The sequence below is a fragment of the Macrotis lagotis genome, chromosome X (assembly GCF_037893015.1).
Source record: "Macrotis lagotis isolate mMagLag1 chromosome X, bilby.v1.9.chrom.fasta, whole genome shotgun sequence".
NCBI lineage: Eukaryota > Metazoa > Chordata > Mammalia > Peramelemorphia > Peramelidae > Macrotis > Macrotis lagotis.
In genome coordinates, this window is record NC_133666.1 from 458566105 (window position 1) to 458589230 (window position 23126).

At 34.1% G+C, this 23126-nt stretch overlaps 1 pseudogene; it reads right to left on the minus strand.

Moving 5' to 3' along the window:
- Nucleotides 1-213: 213 nt before the first annotated feature.
- Nucleotides 214-1072, minus strand: LOC141502365 (DNA-directed RNA polymerase III subunit RPC6 pseudogene; annotated as a pseudogene).
- Between the last annotated feature and the right edge of the window lie 22054 nt (nt 1073-23126).

A 23126-nucleotide genomic window follows, 5' to 3' on the forward strand; every position in this document is an offset into this window, starting at 1 on the left:
CATGTACTTTTGGCCCCACTCATCAATATATAACAGAATTTTTAAACTTTATAAAATACAATTATGTTCTTCACAGCAGGAAATCTACGTTTTTAGCAATTTGCTTTAATGAACCAACTTCAGTACTTCATGATAAATAGAATAATTGGTTTTCAAAGTAACTTCATTTTCTTCTTATATTTGTAAAATGTAAGTATAATGCATACTTTGCTACTAAAATTTCAACCACTCTCATACATATATATATATACAATTTGATGGTGAAATTTCACCACCTTCATGGCAGTCATCAAAAACTGGACAGAGTTCACAAGGTGCTTGAACTGGCAGCAATAATGGTCATTTCCATTTTTCCATCATAAATAAGTGTGTTCGAAATTGTTTCAATATCTTCCATAGACAACTCTACCTTAATAATGCCTAGTTCACAAATATATTTCCTTCATGAGATGAAGCCAATGAACTATTTCTTTGTATCATGGGGTTCTGTTTGCTTTCTCAATCTGTTTCTGCCTTGCTTTGTAAGAATTTAAAACACTGTTGGTTTAGTACTTCTACAAATTCAGGTTCAAAATCTTGGTCACTATACCAGGCTCCACCAGTTACTAATCTATCAGGTTGTAAATTATACAGCATATAAGCTTTCTTCTTTGAGGCTGCCACAGATTTAACAACTTTGAAAAGCTTTTTACTCTCCAAATTCTTTAGTATTTTGTTGATTTCTGTTAAGGGCAAAGTTAGTTTTATATCAAATATCCCTGCTCCAGATACCTTTGTTTCCAGAATCTTCTATGATTTGATATACTAGCTTCTCTTGATTATCTGATCCCTTCATTTTCCCAGTATTTTGAGATTCTTTTGTTCTATACAGAAGGCCTGTATTGCTCCTTAAGAGATCCAACTGTCTATTGATGGCCATTACCCTCTGTTGAGCTTCTATGTGAGGCATCTCATTCTGAATAACTTGGTCTGTGATTCCATGAGGAAACTGATGACACGATTCTATAATCCTGTTTTCTATTTTGACTGGGTCTGCATCCAGAGGCTTCGCCTTCACTTTCACCTTAGCCATGAGGAGGCCGTGCTCGACACAGTTGGGGTGGAGATACCCAAAGTAGCCAGGAGCCTGTTGCCCAGAGCAAAGATTTAGATCAACCCCCTGAGGAGAAAGTGTATGTGGGAAAGGAGGGACCTGAATTTCAATCTTGGCTAGATCTCCTTATGAACCTTCAATCTTCCTATTTATGATCTAGTGTTCCACACTTGGGATGATACTTTTTCTCATTGTTGTCCTAAATGTTTTCCCAGAATCAACTGGTGGCAATATCTGTATTAGCAAGAGCCAAGAAATGACTGAACTGATAGCTCCTCAAAGAGACCATCAAAAGAAACACTCCATGGTTATGAGGAACTTCTTTAGTACCCCACAAAGGTGGGGTGCTCACTTGCTTGAAATTATTCAGAGTTGAATGAGTGTAGAACTTGAAATTAGTATACCAACTAAATTTCTGCCACTTACTATTTATGTTTCCCTGGTCAAGATATCTAAACTATATGAAACTCAGTTTCTCCACTTATAAAATGGGAATAACCATAGGTTACGTTACCTTAAAGAGGTATTAATATGACCTAATGAGGTAACATATATCAAATGTTTTACAAACTTAGCTTTAAAATTCGTCACTTATCTTTGGTGGAGGAGATGATATTCTAACTCGGGAATCCTGACTCCCTCCAAGTGCATAATTTCTACTGCCCTGTTACAATAGATGGTTATATTAGGCTCTCTTCTAGCTTTAAAATACTAAATGATGATGTGATACTATGGGTACAGACAATAGCAATAATTCATATAGAACCCCCCCATAGGAACTTTCTATCAAGGTCTTACTACATTCAAAGTCAAATTACCAGGGTCAAATAGACTTTGGGAATGGTGTTGCAACATAAAGAGTGAGTACAAACAACGAAAACACCTGCTTGGAAGCCAACTGTCAATGCAGAGCATACCAGTGTTCTCTCCCAGGGTACCAGATGGCAGAGCATTTCATGACTTCTCTTGAGCTATTTAAAAGATGATGGCTTCCATAGGGAAAATGAGATTTCAATTTGCAGACACACTTTAGCTAAACCCCATGACAATAGATTGGGCAACTTTCCAATTAGCACCTTAAAAGATCTCATCTCTTTCTGAGAAGTGTTCCCCTTTCATCAAGTTTACCAGAAACTCAATCATTTACATTACTTCTAATGTGATATTTTTAAAGCATGATTTACTCATTGCAGTAATTTCTGGCAATTCATTGTAACTGAATAATCAACACTGTGCAATCAAGACCATTGCCTGCTCTCTGTCTCCAAAATAGGGCCCTTCTTCCTTCTTCCTTTCAGTTTCTTTAGGCAAGATGAACTAACCATTCAAATCACATATTCCCCTCATCTATATTAGAGCTCCAGTGTTTTTTATACTTTCTTTCCTTTTCTTTTCATTTTATTAATAAGATCAGCATATTTATTAATAAAAGGATGGTCATTCAGCCATTTCTATTAGATCAGAAAGCCCTCATGGTGGTAAGGTTCACAGTTTATATACACTCTGAAGAGTAGCTGTCCCTGAGGGGTACCAATCAATAATGATTGGTTAACACCATGAAAAGTGGGATATAGTAAAATTTCTTGGGGTACATCACCCAAATATTGCTCAAAGAGACATCAGTAGAATTTCTTTTACTCTAGAATTTTATCTTGGCCTGGGTAAGTCTTTAAAAGATATTTCCCACATATTTCTGAATGAGAGAATAGAAAAGGGAAAAAACACTAAAATAATGATTAGCTATTAAATAAAAGAGAGAACTATTCATTTCTCACAATAAATCTAGTCCCACCAATTTTTGCTTGTTCATTACATTAAGTTACATATATTTCAACTGTTGGGGAATATTGAATTGTTTTGCTTAGTTCTAGAAATAAAAGATTTCTAAGTGCCTGGAGACATGAGGAAGCAGAAGCTATACTGGCTTTAGAATTATAAGATCTTGCTATAAAACCTGGCTCAGTCCCTTTCAAGTAATGTTGCCTTGAGTAAGTTGCTTAACTTCTCAGGGTCTAAATTTATCCATTACTTAAATCAAGGTTCATTTGATTAATCAGCTCTAACCTCTGAGCCTATGAAACTAGAGGGTTCCTGCATTGATGTAAGAAAACTTGATTAGCCAAATAAATTTTATATGCACAAAAAGACTAAGGCAATGCAGAAATACTAACATGTCCAATCAATGTCTTACATTTGCTTGGTTCTGTGAAATGTTTATTTTCTCAAAAAAGAATAATTTTAATTTAAAAAAATAGCAATACTCAGTCTCATGGGGAACTCAGGAAGAAAAGAACTAGGTTTGTTATTTCCTTTGCCCAGTTATTTCTGAACAGGATTTAGGCAAAAGATGCCTTCCTTTAAAATCTAAATGATATTAAAACTAATAGGAAAGCCCAAAGAGCAATAAAACTGTCATACACTTTGACCCAGTAATTCCAATTCTAGGTCTATATACAGAAGAAATTGTAAAAAATATAGGAAGTCCTTCATTTTCCAAAATATTCATAGCAGCTCTTTTTGTAGTGGCAAAGAATTGGAATAGACTTTGGGGGTGGTGTTGCAACCTATCAATTGGGGAATGGCTAAACTATGGAATATTATTTTCTATAAGAAACCAGAAATGGTCAGACTCTAGAGAAGCATGATTGACTTACAGGATCTGATGCTGAGTGAAGAGAATAGAACCAAGAGAACAATATACACATTGCAACATTATTGTGAGATGATCAACCTTGATGAAAGCAGTTCCTCTCAGCAGTTCAGAGAGCTAGGACATCTAGCGAGAATATCTTCATATTAGACCGGCTGTGGACAATGTTATCCCCATCCAGAGGGAGAAAAACAAAACAAAACAAAAAAATAAAAATCAACCTTTCCAAATATGATAAATACTTTATAAAAATTATCTCTTATGTATCTCTTTCCCTTAATCCTAATTCATCTTTACCAAAAATAACCACTATGTAAGCATGTTTATACAAAATATGCATGAACAATGCTAACCTGAATGTTAGCCACTGAGGAGGGTGGGAAGGGGGTGTGGTAGGAAATTTTGTAACTTTAAAATATATATGTGGTGTGCATATGGATAAAATTTAATTAATTATTTTTTTTAAGCAGAATTGGCCAGATTGGGGGGGGGGGGAGATAATAAAGCTCTCTGTAGACCACAATTCCTTCAAATGGAGAATGGACCTAAAGAAAACTGATGACTTTGTAAGGAATCAAGAAACAATAAAACAACCAAAAGAATGAGAAACTAAAAAAAACAATAGGAAGACCATTTTGAAAATGCAAACAAATTGATATTTTATATAAAAAAATTTTTTATCATTCATGCATACAATGTCCTTGTGGAATCATTTCAAATAAAATTTTTAAATGGTCAATCATCACCAAGAATGCAGATAAGCAGAAGTGGGCACCTTGGAGGAGGGAAGAAGAGGAAAACTTGGCGGAAGTCCTTGCTTGACACATACTTTGTTTTCCATCAACATTCACTCCAAGAATCTGGGGTGTCTGGTGCTAGTTCCTCTCTAGAACTGGGACTAAAAGCCACTTTAGAACCAGTCTTCCTTTTGAAAAGACAGCCCCTACTCTAATTTCCATCTCTGTCCACTTATTATTATCTACAGGAAAAAATGCTCCAATTCTCCATCATCAATGAAGATGGTGGTGGTCCTGTTCTAATCCACAAACAGTATTATGACAACTCCTATTTTTTAAGCAAACAAGCCATGAAGGTGATCACAAAAGATCAATAAATAATTTTGATTAAGTGAAATAGAAAAAAACTTTTGTCAAACAAAATCATTGTAACCAACATAAGAAGGGAAGCTCTTCATTAAAGGAAATTTTTTGCATCAATTATGCTCAGGATAAAGAAGAAATGAAACCAAATAAAAAAGATCAAATCTCAAAGTAAAACAATTCGATGCTTTGCTAAAGAACTGCAAAAAATTAACAACCAAAATATTCCTACGAATCACTAATAATAGAGATGAAGAATGCTAATGAAAACAAAAAAATGGTAGCAAAAAATTGAAAACAAAGTAGATGTTCAAAAATTAATTGAATTAGCATATAATGACACAGTCATATATTACATTGATATAAGAATTAATGAATATAAAAAATTCTGAGAAGCATGAGATTATTTATAAAACCTGATACACAGCAAAGTAAGAAAAATCAGGAAAATAGGTCTCTAAATTGTTATAATTAAAATGTGCAAAACAAAAATAGATGAAATTATATGCAATTCAATTACAATGGGCTATTTTTACTCATGTATAAATGTGAAAATTCATCTCTCTCCCTTCTCTATGTACCTATGGGTTTAAAATATTGCACATATTATTAGACATGATTGACACGTTGGTTGTTTTTTTTGTCTCTGAACTGCTTTTTTATCTCTTTTCTTCATTGTTGCAAGATATGTTTTTTTGGAAAGTGGAATATATTGGGAAATTAAAGTGATACAAAAATAAAAGTAATTAACAGTTTTAAACTTTAAAAAGAGATGATTGATGAAAAGAATAGTTTCCTTGAAAAGAGTAGTTTCAGTTATTGGAAGCCAGATTACAGAACATTAAGAAGTGAATGGGAGATTTTTTTTAAATGGAAGCAAAAAAAATAGATAACTTTTTCTTTGTAATTTTGACTATAAAACTGAGGGAAAATAGAATGATTGGGAGTATGGTAGGATAAAGTTTAGGTTTTTAAGATGGGATTATTGGATTTATGTGTAGGCAATAAGAAATGAATCAATGAATAAGAAGAAATTGAAAAATCAGGAGAAAAGGGGCTAACTCATAGAAAAGATAGGATGGTATCAGATCTAAGGGACTAGTAGATATGTTGCCATTTTCAAGAACAATCTTTGTCGCTCAGACTGAATCAGAGGAGAAAAGAGTAGAGGATGAAGTTGAGATGATCTGAAGTAAAGAACCATGGAGTACAAGATGAGCTCCATTTTATCCAAGGAAGAATGAGGCACAAAGATTTTTCTTGAAATAGTGATGTGGTCTCCATCAGCATCATCTCAATGTCTCTGACCACCTTGTGGTTAGAACTAGATAGTGTTTAAGGTACCTTCCAACTCCGATGTGGTATAAACTTTTGTGATCATCTGTACCAACTCTCAGCAATTGGAAGAATATTTTTGTTGCTCATGCATAAATAAGCAAAAGCATAATATTTTGTCGTCCAACATTCTCTTAATCATTTAGGATACTTTATATTGTTCCTATCCTCAATAAACTCTAATGTTCCCTATTGCCTTTGTCTGAAATTTAAAAACTGACTCCATCCAACTTTTCCTGTTATATTACACATTACTTCACACACTGTACAATTCGTCCAAATTGCTCTTGACTATTCTTCATAAATGGTGGTATATTTCTCATCACTATGTCTTTGTGCTATCTCCAGTGTCTAGAATGTCCCCCTTCATCTTTGGCTCTTAGAATTCCAATTTTTCTTCAAGAATGAGTAGAAAAACAAGAGTGTATGAGATGTCCAGAGAGATATGAGGTTTTTCTTAGCTCATTTCAGGACTGCTTATCCACCTTTTGTGTCTTTTTAATCATCCAAGGCTCACCTGTGCTTCCAAGAAACTGAAGCATATTCATCAGTCATACCCCTATAAAACCATCTCAGAAGAGGCTAACCTAGGTTGAGGACAACCATCAAGCCTCAAACCTTTCAGTAAGTTAGGGTCTTGTCTATTTCAAGCATGTGAAGACTTTCTCCTGCAGAATGAGCATATGAGAACAAAGCCAAGAAGACAAAATGAAGCAGATGCTGAAGAGCACTTAGAGTTTGGTCAGACATCAAAGAAGCCAAAGTCATCCATTGCATAATGGTTCATGACCTACAAATCATTCTAACTTTTGTTTTGCCACTGAACTCTGATGAATCTAGAAGAATAAGTGAAACAAGACTTTGTGCAACTCTAGTTCATTTAAATACAGTTTACCTGCAAGTCAAGATAACGTCCTAGTGATGTTATTGCTCCTCTTCAGAAATGATGGCCAAACCATAACAACAATGTAGATGCCTCTGTTTATACATGTTGTCTCCTTCAGAGAGATTGCAAGCTGGGTAAAATCAGGAACTATTTCAACTCTGCATTAAATCCAGCATCCAACATATTACCTACCACATAATAGATATAATAAATTCTTGTTGATAATTGTTATCTAAGCATCAGCACTTATGGATATCATTTTGTAATCATATATACAAAGATATGGATATATATCATGGCATATGCATAGGTGTATGTATATATACACACACGTGTATGTAAATATAAATGAGTATGTTGTGTGGTGGAAGGGTGTATTTGGATGTGGCTGGGTATGCAATGTTATGGTGGCAATCATGATGAAGATGTAAATGCACATAAATCTCTAGATCTTAGCAGAAGTTGCTTATCAAGAAGGGAGTTGAAACTGCAGCCCTTCATTTCCCTCTCATTTTAAAAAATTGAGACTCCTGCCCTGCTCTCAACACTTTCACTTACCTCACCACTCAATGATAATAAAAATAGCTAGCATTTATATGGCAATATAAGATTGCAAAATGCTTTACATATATTAATTCATTTGATCCTGTAAGTTAGGGGTTATTATTTTACTCATTTTATGGATAAGGAAACTTATCTAAAGTCATTCATCTAAATAACTTGTCTGAAATATTTGAACTCAGATCTTCCTGACTACAAGTCCAACTCTCTTTTCACTGTATTACCTAGCTGACTATGAATGATAATAGGTTTTCAGGAAAAGTAAAAGTTCTGAAACAGGAAAGGTTAAAAAAGCTATAATTCAAGGAAAGTCAAGTGGATATTAGAAGTCAAAGGGATACATTTGTGGCAGAACTACCAAATTAATGTTATTTCCATCATGTCATGCTGCAATGGGAAAATAGGATTCAGTTTAATGGAATATGGCCATTTCATTAAATGAGGGAATAGCACCCCATTCAGTTTCTAAGTATTAACTTGCAATGTAGTGGGAAATTTCCACATCACTCAGATTTCTTGTTACCAGACTATTTTGTGATCAATAACCAAATGTAATTTCTTTTCCATCTGTACATAGGAACCATTCTGAAACCTGCCAACTAGATTTGCTACTTTTAATATCTCCTGATAAATAAATCTCTTTTCAGCTCCTAATTAATTTTTCTTTCTCTTCTCTGAGTCATGATCTCCTTTTTTTTCAATTTCCTTCTCATTCTGCAACTTAGCTGTTTATAAAAATTCAAGTGAAATGTTTCAGCTGATCAAAGGAGCCTGACACCTTTCTGAGAAACCTATCACCATCATGCTTCTCTGTTCAGATTCCTTATTTTAATTAAACAATGACATTCTAATTATTTGGATCCTAACAGTTTTACATTTTTAAAGCACCAGCAGATTTTACAAAATAAAGAATTTCATCTTCTTCCTTCTAATAATATTAAATGAGCTCAAATCTCCCAATTAAGCAACATTTTGAAGTTATGATATTCCACTTCAAAATAGTCATCATGATCTTAAATTCTTATGTAACTACTGAAAAATAGTATGGGCTATTAATTAACTATAATAATAGATCAATATATTGACTTCTTGCCCTAGAGTTAAATTTGAATTAAGTGTATAAATGTAAATAGGTGGATGTAAACCAACTCTTTTCTGATTCACTTTGCAAATATAGCACACAATATTTAAGGATGATAAATTCAGATCAGAGATTATATAACATTAGGGGGGCAAGACATCCAAACACATGCCAGGAACAAAAAACAATGACTCAAGAAGGTAACATGACAACAATAATTTTTAAATTATCAGATATTAGAACTCTAAAGGACCTTGGGATTCACATCCTCATTCTAACAATGAAGAAATTAAAAGAGGCAAATGACCCAGTTTAAACAGACTTAATTGTGGAGTCTCTTCATAGTACTCTCCACTACACCTTTTTTGTAACAGCACTGAATTAGAAATAATTCAGAATAAACATCTTTTAGCTTTTTTGTTTTCAATAATGTAATCACTACTATTATAATAATAGCAATACATTAATATAGTAATAGAAGGGTAGGAAAACACTTTACTCATAACAGCCTTGTGAAATGGATAATATAAATTTTATTATCCTCCCCTTTTTTTACAAATGAGGAGACTAAGGGCTTGAGATGTTACGAAAGTTATTCATTTTCACAAAGCTAGCAAGATTCTGAGATGGAATTCAAAGTCAAGTCCCCTGACTCTGAATTCAACTTTCTAGGCACTACATCAAACTTTCTTTTCACAGGCTAGTTATACACTAGTTTGGTGTTTGTTACATACACATGATGTTCTATCTTCCCTCTCCATACCTTTGAAATGACTGTTCCTCCATTACTAGAATGCTTTTTTCCCCCTTACCTATAAGAATCCTTGACTTTCTTCAAGAATCACTGCAAGCATCCTAAACAAGAGTATTTCTTCCCAGGAACCGTCCTTTCTAATACTCACCTCTAAAGTTGCTTTTTGACAGCTCTATACTATAGATATGAGTGCAGGGTATGGCATTAGGAACACTTTTCATGAGTTCAAATCTGGCCTCAGACTTTTATTAGTTGTGTGATCCTAGGCAAATCAATTAACTGTCTTCATTTCAGTTTCTTCATCTACAAAATAAACTGGGGAAGGAAATGGTAAATCACACCAATATTTTTGCCATAGGATCATGAAGAGTTGGACATGCCTAAAAAATGACTGAACAATAATACATTCATTATATATCTACTATATATTCTTGTTTGCTTCCCCAATTTGAATGCAAATTCTAATTTTTTCCACTTTTTTCATTTTCCTTCCCAATGCTTAGTCTAGTATACATTAAGCACTCAATAAATTCTTGTTTATTGATTAATGTCAAAGAATATTTAGACTCATTCTATCATACAAAGGAAATATCAATGCTCTAGAAGAATGGAAGCTCTCAATGTATAGATTGTAAAATTTAAACCCTGTGACAAAAGGTAAACAACCTCTGGGAGACTCATTATAAATTTGATGACCCCTATTCTAATTGGTCTTCCTTCTTTCAGACACTACCTTTTCCCATTCATCCTCCCAAAATACTTTTTCTAAGAGACAGGACTGACCACATCATTTCCATTTTCAAAGTTCCTCACTGAATATAAGTCTAAATGTCTTACTTTGGGATGAAGCCTCTCCATTTGATCCCCCATCTTTCTAGCCAACCTTATTTCATAAACTTCTCTTCAGGAACTCTAAATTTCAGCCAAACTAGATTGTCTAATCTCTAACTCAACATTTCATTTCCCTTCTCATTCAATGTACATAGGCAAGAATGCCCTTCTTGCTGGCAAGAATGCATTTCTCCTCCTCTGAATTTCTTAGAATTATTAAAAACATTGCTGAGTTGCAATAACTTTCCTGAAGCCTTCCTGTAGACACAGCCTCCTGACACCTAATTAAATGCTGCTATTATTAATTATTGATTAATCTGATTATGAATCTTCCTCTCCTGAATTTTCATAGTGCTAAACTTATTTTCATGCATCTGTAGTATATTGCAATAAAAGTAAGACTCAAAACCAGGAAGACTTGGAATACTAATGTTCTATGAGAAACCATAAATGATTGGACTCTAAAGAAGCATAGAATGACTTATAGGATCTGATGCTGAGGGCAGGGAGCAGAACTATGAGAACAATGTACACATGAACAACATTGTAAGATGATCAACCTTGATGGAAGCAGCTCCTCTCAGCAGATCAGAGAGCTAGGACAACCCTATTAAACTGACTATGGACAATACTATCCCCATCCAGAGGAAGAAAAACAAAACAAAACAAAACAAAATTTCTTTAGAATCTGATGAACACTACATTCATTTTTTTAAAAAAATATATCTCTTATGTATTTCTTTCCCTTAATCCTAATTTGTCATACCAAAATGACTAATCTGTAAAAATGCTTAACACAAATGTATATGTACAATATTAACCTGACTGTTCACCTGAGGGGAGGAGGGTGGGAAGGGAGGGTGGAAAGAAAATTTTGTAACTTAAAAATATACATAATGAATGAATGTTGAAAAATCTTCTTAACATGTATTTGGAAAAATAAAGTCTAAAAAAACTGGAAGACAGAATCAATTCCCACATCTGGCACTCATTTAATGTGACCTGAAGAAATCACAAAATATTTTAGTGCTTTAAACCAGTGGGGTCAAACTCAACTAGAAATGGATATTTGTGAACAGTATAATGACTTTTAAAATCACAAATTAATATAATCTATGTTGTTTTTGTCTTTGTTTTGCTGAACATGTCTCAATGACACATTAATCTAGTTCAGGAAGCACACCTTCACAGTTTATTCAGCTCTCTAAAGGCTATAAATTGCAATGAAGATGCTGACCTACATTGACTACAATTTCCTCAATCTGGAGTTCCCTACACCAGTTAATTTATAGGTCTAGTCCTTATTCCTGTGCAGCATCCTAGCAACCACCTTTATTTTGTAAAAATCAAAAAAGAAATCTCAAATTAATGAGTGAAAGAATGAATGAAAAAATGAGGCAATTAGGCAACACTAGAGAGTTGAGCCTACAGTCAGAAACCCTTGAATTTAAATTTGACTTCAGATACTGGCAGTGTGATTCTGGACAAGTCATCTCTTCTTTGATTGCCTCAAAGTCTTTAACTGCAAAATATGTACTTACCTCCCAGGATTGGTGTGAGAATCAAATGAGATAATATTTGTGAAGTACTTAGCATAATTCCTGGAATATGATGTTAGATAAATCTTTATTCATTTTCTTCCCCTTCCCTAAATATAAAGTGATTAATAATAAATAAAAGTCTCAAGAAATCTGAAGTCTTTAATATTTGTTACAAAAATTCTGGATTTTTTAAAAAAGATCATGACATTTTACTTGAATATTTAATTACAACCATAATCAGAGTCATATTAGTTGTCTTTGAAAGTCTCATATCCTTTGGCCATATAAGCAAAAAAAAATGAAAATTCTAAGGTTTTTATGAATGTGTACTTGTAACTCTTCCTCTTAACGTCAGTTGAGACCGGAATGTACTATAATATGCTTCACCTACGTATTTCTCTTCCCCACTCCTGTTTCCTTTTAAAACTTTGCAATAATTATAAATAAAGACAAGCAAAGGAAACAGTTATTTTGAGTAAAATGCTAAACACATTCATTTAAAAGTCTTATTGGTGTCTCAGAAAATCACAAGTATCATAAATAGCATGTGATGTGAAAGTTGTCATAGTAAAAAAAAGCATCATTAGACCTATTTAGTTGGTTTCTAAATATCACATTAGTACCAATGCCTATATTCACAACTAGTAGGAAAAATCCTTCACAATACATAATTGTTGTGAAGAGTTCTCTTAAACAACAATAAACCTCCTGATGCATCAATTCAGATTCTTTCAGACCTTCTAATATAAAAGCTAACAAATAAGCTCTCAATCCTTATTTCCTTCTCTAGGTCAGCTTTCAAAAAGAAGCAAAGCAAATGGGAAGGTCTTGTGCTGAAATGTCAAAGAATTGTGTTCTCTCAAACTAAAGAAATTATATCAGTTGCAAATGAATTATCCTGAAAGAATTCTCCTCATGTTCTTTAAATTTCATTCAAAAGTACCTGCCTTGTATGATTCTAATTATAAAATACCAGTCCAGTCCATTGTGAACATTTGTTAAGCAATAGTTTTATGATGCAGTGTGATCTTTTTATTTCAAATTAACAAACATTTATTATCTCCTTTATTCCAGATTTACCATCTTTTATCAATGTACCTATATATATTTATTAAATACCTGCAATGTTATAGTGGCAGGGAGCACAATATGAGAAAATCTCTGTCTATAAGAGTTTACATTTCACCATGTGACTATATTACAGATAAACTGGGTGGCCCAGAGCCTGGAGTTAGGAAGACCTGAGTTCAAATCCAGTCTCAAACACAAGCTGTGTGTCCCTCAGCAAGACACTTAATCTCTTTTGCCTCAGTTTTCTCATCTATAAAATGAGTTAGGAATGGAAATATCAAGTCTCACCAGTATCTTTTCCAAGAAAAAAAAAACAGACTCTACAACAACACAGCAACGAATGGAAATACATTATGTCCACAGAGAAACAAATACAAAATATATGTAATATAATCTCAGGGAGGAGGAGGAAACGAACCAGAAAAGTTCTCTTAAAGGAGATAGTATTTTATTTGAGCCTTGAAGGAACCTGAGTTTCAAGGGATGGAAAAGAGAAAGAATAAGATTTTGGGAAAGAAAGTAGGTTAATGGAGGTGAGAACATGGAATAACATATATGAGAGAAGCTAGCAGACCAGTTTGGTTAGATCTCAGAGTATATGAGGAGTATGAGCAATTAGCCTGGAAAGGTAAATTAGAGTCAAAATGTGAAGGGTATTAAATGCCAAACAGAGGAATTTGGAGCTGATTGATCATAGAGACAATTCAAAACCACTAAAATTTTGGAGGATGGATTGGAGAAATTGGGTGGAAATCAATTCAGAAGCTGTCATTGTAATCCAGGTAAGAAGCACCATCATCTTAATTTAGGAGTTGTGGATGAGTGATGAGAAGGAAATAATAGGGAGAAATATTATGGAAAAAATACCAAAGGAATTAGATTTTGAATTCTAACTCTATTGAAGTCATTTGAATTCTCTGGGCTTTAGTTTTCTCATCTGTAAAATGAGTAAGCTATATTAGGTGACCACTAAGGTCCCTCCTAGCTCTAAATTTAGGATCCTATCATTTATTCTATAACCCAGTCATCATTGTGTTACATGGACTAAATACTCACATTGTGGTTTGGACAACTTCCTGGAATAATAAAAATGTACATTATTATCATACTTTGAAAATTGTAAAAATGCATTACATTCATTCTGATATTCCCTATAAAAGGAAAGAAAGATCCAGAGTTTACAAGCTTTGGCCATGGTTCACTCAATAAGGACTAGTCTACTTGATTCCAGGTCCATTGCCCTATCCACTCAGACATGTTGCTTCTCTGAGCAAATTCACAGGTTGCCAGGCTAACAGGCAAAATTTTCAAGAAACTCAAAAAGCAATTAGCAAATTCCCAATTGCTCTCTATGCTAATGTCTGGCCCTGCTCTGTAGTCTTCAGGATCTTTTTTAATTTGCCATCATAAGCTTCAAAACTTCCATACCAATAAAAGAGTCTATCCCTCAGGAGTAGGGAGTGGCAAGAGGAAACATAATTACTACTACTAATAACAATATTTCAATGCTTTTTATTGATATTCAAAGTTACTCTTGGTACATCTGCACTTTAACCCGATTAATTCAAAACTTGAATAAACAGAGGCATAAATTTGAACTTTTCTTTGCTTAAAACAAGAAACGACTTTCCTGCAGCAGAAACAGTTCTGATATCTCATAGCCTGTTCCAAGTCCTGAGATTTCTGAGAATTTATAAAGTCAGAGACTCTAGGAAGCTATTGAAGCAATGATATATCTCATATTGGTTAGCACTACCTCCTCCAGAAGTGGGCTGCTAATATAATAGCTACTAAGAAATTGTGGATCACAGAATGATGAACTACCCATCTTGAGGAATTGATAGGAGGTGATGAGTAGATAAATAAGAAGTGCTTTACAGAAACAAAGTGCATTGGAAATAATTCTGGATTTGGAGGAAAAAGAACCTGAGTTCAAATGCTGGTTCTCTCAGATTTTTGCAAACTGCTTGCCCACATAGTTAGTGTTTAATAAGTGCCTGTTGACAGTGACAGTCAATACAGAATTGTATCCAGCATGGAAAAAAAATATTTTCTTTTTATATAGACATTGTAAATGCTCCTCAGGACTCCATTAGCTTTAATGTAAAAGAAATAATTTTGAATATTATAAATTATTTTTATAATCTAAATTTATTTTGACAAATATCTCTTGGACATGTTTTATATGCACAAGGAGCTGTGCTAGATGATCAGTTAATCCTAAGGAGAAGAGGGAAAGATGTCCCTGTCCTAAAGGATTTTATAATCTATTAAGAAAGGAGAAAAGAGTAGGTACATAAACTAAATACATATTAAAATATGATAGATACATTAGAGATCTAAGAAAATAAAATAGAAATCAGTCAATCAGTAACATATTTAATCACCTACCAAGTGCCAAGCATATGAAGAAAAATAAAAACAGTCTATGGTCTTAAGAAGTTTATTCTAATTTTTTTTCTTTTTAAGAAGTTTATTCTATTGAGGAAAATTACATTTCTAAAAACTGGTAAAGTCTTGCATGTTCCAAAATATTCATAGCAACTCTATATGTAGTGGCAAAGAATTTGAAACTGAAGGAATGCCCATCAATCGGGGAATGGCTCAACAAGTTATGGTACATGAATACTACAGAAATTATTGTTCTATAAGAAATCATATATGGTCAGACTCTAGAGAAGAATGGAATGAATTGTAGGATTTGATGCTGAGCAAAGGGAGCAGAACCAAGAGAAGAATGCACATATAAAAATATTGTGAGATGATCAACCTTGATGGAAGTAGCTCCTCTCAGCAGTTCAGAGATCTAGGACAACCATAACAGATCAACAATGGACAATACTATTCCCATCCAGAGGAAGAAAAAAAAGCCTTTCAGAATCTCTCATGAACACTTTATAAAAATTATCTTTTATGTATCACTTTCCCTTAATCCTAATTCCTTATACTGAAAATGACTAATCTATAAACATGTTTATCATAAATATGTATGTACAGGCAGCTAGGTGGTACAGTAGGAGTCAGGAGGAACTGAATTCAAATTTGACCTCAGACACTTAATTGCCTAGCTGTGTGACCTTGGACAAGTCACTTGACCCCATTGCCTTAAATAAATAAAGAAATTTTGGGGGTTTTTTTAGGGGTTTTTTGCAAGGCAAATGGGGTTAAGTGACTTGCCCAAGGCCACACAGCTAGGTAATTATTAAGTGTCTGAGAGCGGATTTGAACTCAGGTACTCCTGACTTCAAGGCTGGTGCTTTATCCACTGCACCACCTAGCCGCCCCAATAAATAAAATTTTAAAATTATACATACATATATAAATATATATATATATATATATATATATATATATATGTATATACAATGCTAGCCAGACTGTTTGCTGCTGAGGGGAAGCAGATGGAAAGAGGGGGGGAAAATTTTAATAACTTAAAAATATGAATGAAAAAATAAATAAATAAACAATTTTTTTAAAGAAAAATGACTTCTGTTTATTCTTTCATAAATACATACCTTGCATTTGTAAGAAAAGTTGAGGATAATGTCATATGGAACTATGATTTCTTTCATGTGAAATTTCCTCTTCTGTTACAAATGGTCATCTTCTCTGTAACTCAGTCTTTGAGAATGACCTGGGGAACTGAGAAATTGTTTTATCCATGATCTTAGGATCAAAAGATCTTACATTTAAAACTGCAAGTTACCTCTAAAGCTATCTGGCCTAACCCTCATTTCAGTAGAGAAAACAGTCTCGGAGAGGTTGTGCGACTTGCCCACAGCTAGTAAATGTCAAAGATAGGACTCTAACCCCAGATCCTTCCAGTTCATTCTTACACTCAGTGTCTCTCCTGGAGAAATAAATACTAAAGTCAACTTTACTCTTCACTTGCTAAAATTACTTCTAGAGCTCACAAACAATATTATCACAAGTACATTTGCTTATTTTTTAACTGAATTTTATCTTTTTTTATGAATTCTGTTTTTGTTTACTGGAAAGAAAAAGAAAAAGGATCATGGTTTCATCAGTTGGCATTAGAGCCAGCTCTAGTGGCAAGTAAGTGGAAAATCTGAGAATAAAGTTAACAGAGTTGGTCACAGGACAGGGACTAGTCTTCTGTGGAAATGGTTATACCTCAGGATCTCTCCCTTATCTCAGCAGTTACAGAAGAAAACCTGAGTCAAACTCAGTCATATACTTGTAGATAGCTCTAGTAGTAGTCAATAACACCCTCCCACAGTACAATGATAATTAGGTTTGCATCTCAAAAATCACTTTATAAACATTAACTAATTAACAGTAGTCATCAGTCATATAAATAGGCAATTATAGTAGAAGTACAGTATAGTACAGAAGGTACAGTATAGTAGTACAGTATACAAATTCTCAGACTAAGAGTTTTATCCACACATTTCACCAAAAACCTAATTGCAATAAATAGATAGCATAGTCAAAACCATTCTACAGGATGACTGCAATTCAAGACACTAAAAACCTTTAAAAGAATAAGAGGCAGACATTAATGATATGTTTTGAGTAGTACTGTTATTAGCAAAAAGACATTATTTTTATGACCTTGCTTTCATTTGTTTGCTAGTAAGAATGTGCTTTAAATTTGATTTAATTCAATATACATTTATCAAGCATCCAACATATGTAAGGCTATATGCTAGATACCAAGAAGAAAAAGGTTTTAAACACACACACACACACACACACACACACACACACACACACACACACATATATATATATATCACCATCCTGTAATAGAAAGGAGCATTGAATTTGGAACCAAAATAAATTACTTGGAGTTTCAACTTGACATTTTCAAACTGACCATGGTCAAGTCACTTAATATTTTTAACCTCAATTTATTCATCTCTAAAATGGGGATATTAACATTTATATTATTAGTTGTGTTGTTGTAAGGAAAATTCTCTATACAGTACTACAGAACTGTGAGTTGTGACATAAGAAGAATGTGATACGGACAACAATATTTTCTAAAAACTTTGAGGAAGTCTTTTTTATGTCAGAGTAATCAGGGAAGACTTTGGAGCAGATAGAACCTGACTTAGTTGTGAAAGAAAAGATTTCAATCAGTAGGGATGTAGAAGGAGGGCCTTCAAGTCATGAGGGCAAAAGAGGATCAAATGAAACTGGGAATCAAGTGTCATTTAAACATAGACTATAGGGACTAGATGAACACAGAATAAGACTGGAGCCAGACTGGAAAGTAGAAAGTCTTAAGAGCCAAACTGAAAAATCTGTATTATAATTATGTATTAGGGAATCACTGAAGGGTTTTGAGCAGAGTAATAACATGGCCTTACCTTTCAAAGTTTACTTTTGCAGCTGTCTAGTAGACAAATGGTGAGATAAAGCAAGAAAACTAATTATGAGGCTGTAATAATAGTCTTGCAAATAGAAATAAGTATACGAGTCACATTCTGGGCAATGAGCTCAGCAAAAGATGCAGGAAACAGTATCAAGGTTAGAAAGGACAGAATTTGATTATTGATTGTAAGTAAAGGAAATAAAAAAGGATAAAAAGATAAATTTGAACTTTTTATCCTGCGCAAAGGAGAGGATAACACTGTCAATGGAAATGAAGTTAGAAGGATGAAAAAGCTTTTTTTTGGTGGGGGGGGAATGATTTTTTTCTGATATGAAAATATAGTGTTTAAAATGTCATGTAATTATCCTGGTAACTAAAATAACAGTTTGGTAATTCTAGATTATATCTCAAAGACTAGCTCTTAATATAGATAGATGGATGGATGGATGGATGGATGGATGGATGGATGGATGGATGGATGGATGGATGGATATGGGTGAGTGAATGAATAAATGGAAGGAGAGAGAGAGAGAGAGAGAGAGAGAGAGAAAGAGAGAGAGATTTGAGAGTAATCTGCATAGAAATGAAAAATTGAAGTCATGAAAACATGAGCCCACTGAAAACAATGTTATAAACAAAGAAGAGATGTGTGTATGGAAGTCTTGGACATCAACTATCCATCCTCAGGCAAAAGAATCTGAACCAGAAAAAGAATGTTTGAAGCAGAAAGAGAACCAGGAAAAATATGTTTCTTGGAAGTCAGGCAAAGAAAGTGGGTCCAGAAGGACAGAAGCATTCAGCAGGTGCCAAGTGTTACCAAAATATAAAATAAGATGAGGAAAAAGAAAAAGTCATTGGACTTGGCAAATAAGGAATCACTGATAACTTTGAAGAGAAAAAATTCTGTAGAATGGTGGGAGAGGTGTTATGAAGCTTGAGAAATAAATGGCTAGTGAGGGAATAGAGTATATATATATATATATATATATATATATATATATATATATTCCTGCTTTAAGTGCTTTAAGTTTAGCAGCAAAGAGGAGGAGAGAGATATGTGGTGATAACAAAAAAGGTTAGTCAAGATCAAAGGAGGGGAGATCCAAGAATATTTGTACTTCAAAGGGAATTAGACAATAGAGAAGATGAGCTTTAAGAGGAGAGAATAAAGAATGATTACTAAAACAAGGTTCTAGATCAGAAAGGATAGGATGGGAACAAGTTGAGGAGATATTCTCAGCAAAGATAAGGAAGACTTCATTCTCTGAAACAAAGGAAAAAGTAGACAAAAACAGAGAAGCTGAGCAACACTTTGAATCATCATTATAATGACTAAATTATATATAAATTACCATGTGCCAATCTAATTGCTTTGCAATCAGTAGCTCATTTGATCTTAACAACTCTGAAAGGTAGTTGCTATTATTATTCCCATTTTACAGATAAGGGAACCTAGGTTAACAGAAGTGAAGTGGCCAATACCCTCTCTGTTCAAAGAAATCTAGCAGTATCTGAATTAGTCATATTCTGTGCTATTAAAAAATGTTGTCTCCTTGGGTTGCATAATGTTAATATATTAATTATAATTTTTAGTGCTCAGTTTTAATAAAGATCATTAAAACAATAGGTTAAATGACCAAAGGTAATGAATTTTCTTCAAAAGTTCCAAATAAAATGAGGCAAACTTTCAACATAGACATAAAACAAAACAGAAGAGGAAACAAAGTTCATTTTTAAATGGCCTAACATCTCTTTATCATTTATTCTTATGGCTTAAGGTCTCTGAGAGAGGCCTCATTCCAGCAACAGCACATGAAGCAAAGAGGAAAAACAAACCTTGTCTGGCTCCTTCTCCTTCAGGACCAGATAGACTTTGCCCAAATGGGGTTAGACTTAGATCAAATCCTAACTTTACTTTCACTACTTATATGACCCAAGGCAAGTTGTTTATCCTCTCTAGGCCTCAGTTTTCCCACCTGTAAAATAAAGGGATTGATTTAGTAATCTATTAAGTCTCACTGGACCTGAAGTCAAAAAGACCTGAGTTCAAAAGTGACCTCAGATACTAATTAGCTGTATGATACTGGACAAATCACTAAACCTCATTTTCCTCACCTATAAAATTGGAATTATAATAATGTTCTCATAGAATTATGAGAATCAAATGCAAAAATATTTGTAAAATAATTTTGTTCAGTCATTTTGGCCTTGTCTAACTCTTTGTGATTCCATTTGGTGTTTTCTTGACAAAGATACTGAAATAGTTTGCTACTATCTTCTCCAGTTCATTTTACAGATGAGATGAGGCAAACTGGGTTTAGTGACCTACCCAAGATCATATAGCCAGTATTGTCTGAGGCTGGATTGGAACTCAGGATGATTCCAGGTCCAGCACACTATCCAATGCACCACTCTGCTGCTGTGGGAAATATTAGACAGATATTAAATAAATAATAAATTAAAATTAAATTAGGCAAATATTAAATCCATATTTCTTCCTCATCCCTTCTTATAAACATGTCGGTTATATTTTGAATATAGCTATAATTCTAGCATTGTGAATTTCCTGACATCCTTAAGCTTTCATATTACAAGATATATTCCGTATGAACCTAATCTCAGCCAACCCTGAAATGTGGATCAGAAACAAAATATGTTTTTAATTACCTGGTACTTTTTCTTCTGTGCCCTGACCATGGTGATTCATTCTTTTGACTTTACTTGCCAGATCTGCTAGTTGAATATGAAGGGATAACTCCTTTTCTGCAAGGGGCTGATCTTTATTTCTTTTGTCCTCAGTCTAGTATTCCTGAAATAAATACAGAAGTAATTCCCTCAGTACATCTGAAACAGAGAGATTCTGTTCTTCTGTGTTACAAGGACTAAGTTGGTGAAAGGCAAAATCTTGCTTATGCACAGTTCTGATGAAGAAGCAGCTAGGATTCAATAAATAAATAAATTGATTACATAAGTATATAAATATGAATAAATAAATCAATACATTGCTGGGGTCAGAAAAATCTGAGTTCCAATCCCACCTCAGACACTTACAAGTTATGTGACCTTAGTCAAGTCACTTAATCTCTGTTAACTTCAGGTACCTTATCTGTGAAAATAGGGATCATCATAGCACTTTCTTCTCATGGTTGCTGTGAGGATCAAATAAAATAATAATTGTAAAATGCTTAGCACCCAGTTAGGGTCTTCTAAAAATTTATTATTATACCTCCTGAGGGCAGTTGTGTATAATTGACTATGGGAGGTAGGGACGAAGGGAGGGGGCTAGAGGAGTATTCCTGGAACAGTTTATTCTAATGAGCTGGGCAGTGTGTCTGAGTTGCCCAACTTTCATAGAGGCAAGACTAATAACACAATGATTGTCATACGATCGAAGGTCAAACAGCAATGAGTGTCAGTAATACATCGGGGCCAAGCTTCAAGGCACCAAAACCTACAGTCACTTCAGACTAGAGCAGGGATGGGAAGCTTTTTTAATGCCAGGGCCCATTTGAATATTTATAACATCATTCACCTGCTATATTTGGTCAAACATTTAAATCAATTCACTCCTAAAAAGCTCCAAGATTTATTGAATTTCAAATCCTGTCTGTAGTTGGAATGGAAGTATCAGAACAAATGATCTTTTGACCAGAATTTTCCCATCCCTTGAGTGGAGAATTCGGGTTTCTTATCAAGAATTCAAGTAGGGAGAACTGGCTGAGAAGAATTGGAACTGTCAGTTTGCAGTATGAGTGATATGCAGTAGGATAGAATTAATGAGCTCAGAGTAGAACATGAGGTCCAAGATGGCACCATAGTGAGCTGTCAATAAACAAACATTAATTAAGTACCAAGCATCAGAGAAGATGCTGAGGATACAAAATCAAACCTGAAGTAGTCCCAGCCCTCAAGGGCCTTAAGTTCTAAGGGATGAAATGTCTTGTAAACATAAAAGGATATGAAACTATTTTAGATGTGTCAATAAGAGTTCTACTACCTTCTGATGCTTCATGAAAAGCTCAAAGGAGATAGGTCTATCCTGGCTTTTGAGGACATTCTCCTAAGTTGTATTTGAGAATAGTAAACCAGGACTGATATTTGTCTATAAAGTTTGGTTCAACAAGGAAAGTAACATGGTATAGTGGATAATATCCTAGATCTGGAGTCAAGTGAACCTGAATTCAAATCCTGTTTCTGGTTGTTAGTTCAGTGGAACACTGGACAAGTCAATAAACTTTTCTTAGTATGCATTATTTATCTATAAAATGAGGGGGTTGGATTCCAAATCTAGATCAAGAACCCTGTGATCCTATGATACCCCAGAGATGACCTAAGAGAATAATGAAAGATGACCAAGACTTAATGGTATCAATGAATTTAGGTTGAGAGGTGATAGGATAAGATCAATATAAAGTGAGTTCTAAATGCCTCATTCCTCCCCAAGGCATTCAAACTCGAACTTTTGTCTGCCAGAATGTGATACGACAAAAAGCAATTAAATAAGACTAAGCACCAAGCAGGAATAAGATTCTCCATCTCCAGAAAATAAATGTTCTAGATTTTCCAGAAGTTTAGGGGCTGCTGTCTTCAAAACTGTAATTTTTCTTTTTCATGCAACTTATTTTATGATTTGTGATTAAAAAAATAAAACAGCAGCATATAAAAAGGGGGAAAATGTTGCTATGGCAAAACATTCACCTAGGTTCAAGGAAGCTTACTTAAATGTGTTCTGTAACAACCATGATATTATTTCCTCTCTACTTCTGAAAAGTGTATATCTTAAACCACACTACTCGTTTTCTCATTTAGCAGGATAAGTGTGAATGCAGGAAGGGAGGTTCATCTGTCTGTGCCAGTTTATTAAGTGGCCATATTTTATGCT